Consider the following 6,000-nt stretch of genomic DNA (forward strand, 5'->3'; position numbering starts at 1 on the left):
CATTACAGCACATCGTTCGTATCAGTCAGGTCACATGCAGGTGATTCATAATGGTTTCATTTCTTGTTTCTGCTAGATTGCGTCCCTCACATCCAAATGGTTTTCAACTTCAGCTTTATTTAAGGGAAATAAAGATTGACTTGACTGAATTTGAAGAATAACCTCAACCTGTCCTTATTATGGTGAGTTTAAAGGAGATGCAACATGACTTTAATTTGATTTACTAAAGCCACAGCCTACCGGTTTCAGTGCAGACAGCCTAACCACACAACCACCGAGATGAATAATGGAGAGCGCTGGGGATTTGTAATGAAGCCATTGTACATCTAAACTCGAACACTGATCCATGTCTCACATACTGTAGCTTCAACCGCTCTGCTGTTCTGTGAGAGTGAATACAGATGGGATTGATGCCCAGCAGTGGAAAAAGGGGAATAAACGGGTTTAATGAAACCATCCTGGTGCAGTGAAAAGCCAGTCCAAGCCATCAGTGAGAATGCCCCCGGGGTAGGAAGATGGGCTTGTGTGCGTGCTGGGGGATGGACGCATGCCTGCAGCCAGGAGCACACCTCCCTCTCCCCCTCCCTCTCCACACTACACCTCCTGGGAGCAGGCAGGAAACTGATATGCCAGGTTACAGGTTAAAGCCTAAGGTAAGCACTATATCAGGGAATTTAGATGTACTTTGTTGAGAATGGTTGCTATTATAGCCCGTCTTTCACAGATGGATTTACAGTAAGTACCCTTGTACAGTCTTTGAGAGTAGCAGCAGTATTCTGTAACTGTAATCAGTTGTTACCAGCAAAAGTATTGTAATCAGATTACAGATACTTTTGAAAAACTAGATGATTACTTCTTGGATTACTTTTTAATTCAGAAAGGATGTTTGTGAAAAAAAGCCATTCAATTCAGCATTGAAAAAAAGTGTTTGATGGATCCTTTTTGTCTTCTTCTAATGCCTCTTAAGGGGAAAGTAATCCAAAAGTAACTGAAAGTAATCAGATTACTTTACTGAGTTTGGGTCATCCAAAAATTACGTTACTGATTACAATTTCGGACAGGTAACTAGTAACCCTATCTGATTACATTTAGAAAGTAACCTACTCAACCCTGTCTATAGGCTTACACAATATATTCTGTGAATGAGCTGAACCAGTTAATAAAGAATATTCAGAGCTGTAGCTATAGAAGTTATCAACTGATGTTCAGTTATCGTCCAGGCCAATGTTTAAAAGGAAATGTCAGACAGTGTATCTTAAAAGGGAATAAGTTAAACGGACAGTTCAAAATAGCTGTCTCTCAGCTGTTCAGAGTTGTGTGATGTGAGAAACGTGGAGAGCGTTTTTCACTTCAAAGCTATTACCCCCAGTCTGTCAGTCTGTGTTGGCAGTTTTAACATTACCTCTGGTAACACTAAAGTGGGTTCCGCTTTGGTGAAATTTAGGAGCAAAATCTTTCAGATGGGGTGGATGGCAAGAGAACCTTCCCTGAATGTCCAGGAAAAGGGAGGGATGGAGGAGCCCAAAACCAGCTCATAATTTACTGGAACCAGAGCTGGGTCCAGCTTTGATCAATTCAATTGGATTGTTTGACTCATCTTTACAGAATTGCAGAATTTGAATTAGACCAGGTTGCACTATCAGACCGTTGTTTGTCTATGTGAGTGTACATGTCACCTATAGGGGCTTTCCAAGCATGTTCAACCAATGGGCCATGGCCTAACTCTTGAGTACTGTGCTATCGTAACTATATTTATGAGCCCAATAAAACAAATTACCCCCTGCAGAATATACTTTAATATGCAGCAGTAGAATGCTCCATGACTCATTATCAGACGTCATTTCGGGTGATTCAACTTCCAGCAATCGATCCGGTATAGTGAAAGAGAATCTTACCAGTGATGTTAGATCATTGAAAACCCCCAGTGCAATTACAACTGACGTCTTTTGATTTTTTTTGTCTGACCTCTTTTGAAGTCTATTGAATGAGGGTCAACTTCCTTGTTCTCTGTTCTCTCCTCATAGACACTTTTTGTATTCTTTAAAAATAATGGGCTTTTAAAGACAACACAATCAATGGAAAGCATTATTCACTGTCCATATACGCACCAAGGACAACCTTCATGATGAGGTTATCTTGTCTAAAGCATCTTATTGACAATGGTACCCATTCATAACCTGCTCTTGTCATACATAAACAGACGTCTTTATCTTTGTCTGCACTCACCACAACCCCCATTACCCATTGTCAGCGTTCTGATATCTGTGGTAAAATACAGCTTTGTGTGACTTGGTTTCAACTTGAAACCTTATCCATGGTTCTCTACATAAAAAGTTTAGATGCATACATGCCCTAATTGTGAAGTGAAAATGTGGTCTTGCTCATGTTCTCAACCCATTGCACACCAAGCATTTTAAACATGCTAATTCATCCACGTATAATTACAAAATCTACCAGTTTGTCACTCCAATGGAGTTTTATGCACCTTTAGCCTAAATTAAGGAGGACATAGACTAAATCTTATTTTTTAGGTCTAGTGACTCTGAACGTTCTTGTCATCCAGATTCCCCTTCATATTCACAAAGCCCCTCAGTTATGTGGTCAGATTGTATTCTAAGCCAAAGGCTCACCAAAAGCCTTGCCAGACTTTGTGCCTGTTTCAAACCCAAAAAGAAGAGATGGTTTCTATAATGACGCCTTTTTGTTGATCTATCCAGTGTTTATACCAGACAATGTATTTGCAGTCATGGTTCCTCACTAGTGCCCCTTTACAGTCAGGGTACAATATACTAGAAATGTTCCCTTTCTCATTAATTCGTCTGTGAAAACGGTTGCCGTCCGTGCAGCTGCAGGCAGTATTGGGAGGTTTCCTTAGTGTTTATTTAGTGATGTCTACACTAGTGACAGAAAAGCCATTTACAACTTCCAATTATAGCCTGCTGCAGCTCCGGACCAGACAATCAGGGAGAATTGGCCATGCATTTTCCACAGATCCATCATGCCCTGAACAAAACGGCACGGGTCCCTCTCAGGTGGAAACACCGGCTGACTGGGGCCCCTCTCTTTTGTCTTGCTCTTTTCATACCGGATATTAGATGTGATTTAGTACACAAAGGGATGATTAGACAAATGAATTAAAAGAGGACACCAAAGGGGAGAGAACGCTTTGAGACTCACAAGCTCCGTTTAAAAAAAATAATGTTCCTTCTATCTCTCATCTCAGCTCTACAGTTACACTAGGATGAGTTTGATATGTGTTGGGGGAACTGATGGTGTTTTCCAGTGGATGACAATGATCCATCATTTCTATTCATCATCAATAGATGAGATGACAACTATTTGTTGTCATCAACGATGATGGAACAAACATGTCATTGACTTCTGACACATCATTGACTTATGGAAGTTCCTACAGGTGGAGTGATATGAGCTTTGATGTACTGTGAGGCCAGGCATGTTAGGGAACCAGCATGCCGTCTCAGTGACTGGTCACATATAGAATGTGAAACTAATGACTCAAAGACAGATCCTCTTGAACTTTGAACTTGCAATGGAAACTAATCTGCTCCAGGGGCCTTTCGGATAAAACTCCCAATCCACATCAAAATAATCTTCATTCAGTTGATGAGAAAGGTGGAGGAGTAAGTCCAACGGTATTTTGGTGTGGCTGGTGTGTGTAGGTCAAAGCCAAATAAATGAGTTCTGTCTTTACGACTCCTTTTGTAGCACTTTGGTCTTGTGGGTTTCAGTAAGTATGCAATATAAACCACATGGAACGCTCAGTGACTGAGGCTAAAAAGGAAAACAAGAGGGATCGTTATAATCCTTCATGTGAGAATTCTTGGCAGTTCCATGTCAAATTCCCAAAGCCGTTTTAGATTTCTGCCTCCCTGTGAGAAAGGCTTTTCAAAGTACTGGGGCTATAATTCATTAATTGTCAGCTGTAAAGTTCAGGTGCGCGTGGTTTTGTACTGGCCTCCTAACATCTTTGATCATGGATCTGAGAGCACTTTGACTGTTGACCGCAGCTTTAAATAGACCCATAGACACACAGAGTGAGCCCACACTTTTTCCCCTCTCCCTGTTTGATGGGAGTCGTGCTCCCACAGATTGTGCCCCTTAAGGGTGTTGGGTGTGGTGGCATGATGAGTTGACCTCCACAATGAAATGGATGATCTTCCCTGTTAAATTGACAGGGTAAAATGGATTGTTCCTAATGGGCCAGATTCAGACTTAGGAAATGTACGTATACGTGATCTTGTATATTATTTAGGGGTAGGAAAGTATTTATGAATAATAAAATAAAGAGGTTTGGAGAGCCTTTACGCACAAAATATATTGGCGAATCAAAAATACAGTGGTTTGATTCATCTTGAAACTTGCCATATTCAATCCATGAAATATTGGAAGGTGAGAAATGTACAGTGGGGGTTGAACAGTAGTCCTATAAATCTACCCTAATAATCCTCACTAATCATGTGTCACGGTTGTTGTAAGAGACGGACCAAGGCACAGCGTTTGTTGAGTTCCACATATTTATTTAAAGTGAAACTTCTTCAACCAAAACAATAAACAAGCAACACGACGTGACCACATGGTGAAAACAAGCACCAACACAAACAATATCTCACCAACACAAGTGGGAGAAATGGCTACCTAAATATGATCCCTAATTAGAGGCAACAATTACCCGCTGCCTCTAATTGGGAACCATACAAAAACACCAACATAGAAAATATAAACTAGAACACCCCCTAGTCACGCCCTGACCTACTACACCATAGAGAAACAAGGGCTCTCTATGGTCAGGGCGTGACATCATGGAACTGTGATGACAACGGTCCAGTTGTCCCGAACTGTGCCCCAGGCTCCAGGTTTAAACGGCTACGTATGGTCTGTATTCCATAATGATTCAAATATGCTGCATGTCCCAAACTATTGCACAACTTGTAATACGTTAGCCTAACATGATCCACTATTGCTAGCGATCCATTCGCACGAATGTGACAGAGGAAAGAAAGGTAATGATGAAACGGAACAATGCAAAATGTAAGGAGAACGAACACTAAAGTGACAGTTACAAATGTATGTGGGTATAACTGACGGTGGCTACTGATAGTAGCTGATATTTAACAATGTACAAATTGTAAAAAAAATACAGTGAAAAGTCTGGGCATGTAATTAAAACATTCTAGAAATCATAAATCAACTTGGTAGGTTTGGCCTATACTGTCATATGTGCATGGCTACAGAAGCCTATAGCTTGGGTCTCCAAATTTCCTCCCTGCAAGTTACAAGGCCAGCATTTCATAAACTTCACTGTGGAAAAGTTGATATGTTTATATGCTTCAGTTTAAGGCCATATGATTGGTTTCACATTTGTCTCCAGTGATCGTGAGGTAAAATAGATCTACAGTGCATACGGAAAGTATTCAGACCCCTTGACTTTTTCCACATTTTGTTACATTACAGCCTTATTCTAAAATGGATTAAATAAATAAAAAATCCTCATTAATATACACACAATACCCCATAATGACCAAGTGAAAACAGGTTTTTAGAAATGTTTGCAAATTTATAAAATAATAAAACAGAAATTCCTTATTTACATAAGTATTCAGACCCTTTGCTATGGGACTCGAAATTGAGCTACGATGCATCCTGTTTCCATTGATCATCCTTGATGTTTCCACAACTTGATTGGAGCCCACCATTCGGAAAGGCACACATCTGTCTATGTAAGGTCCCACAGTTGACAGGGCATGTCAGAGCAAAAACCAAGCCATGAGGTCGAAGGAATTGTCCATAGAGCTCCGAGACAGGGTTGTGTTGAGGCACAGATCTGGGGAAGGGTACCAAATAATGCAGCTTTGAAGGTCCCCAAGAACATAGTGGCCTCCATCATTCCTAAATGGAAAAAGTTTGGAACTACCAAGACTCTTCCTAGAGTTGGCAGCCCGGCCAAATTGAGCAATCAGGGGAGAAGGGCCTTGGTCAGGC

The sequence above is a fragment of the Salmo trutta genome, chromosome 9, assembly GCF_901001165.1.
Source record: "Salmo trutta chromosome 9, fSalTru1.1, whole genome shotgun sequence".
NCBI lineage: Eukaryota > Metazoa > Chordata > Actinopteri > Salmoniformes > Salmonidae > Salmo > Salmo trutta.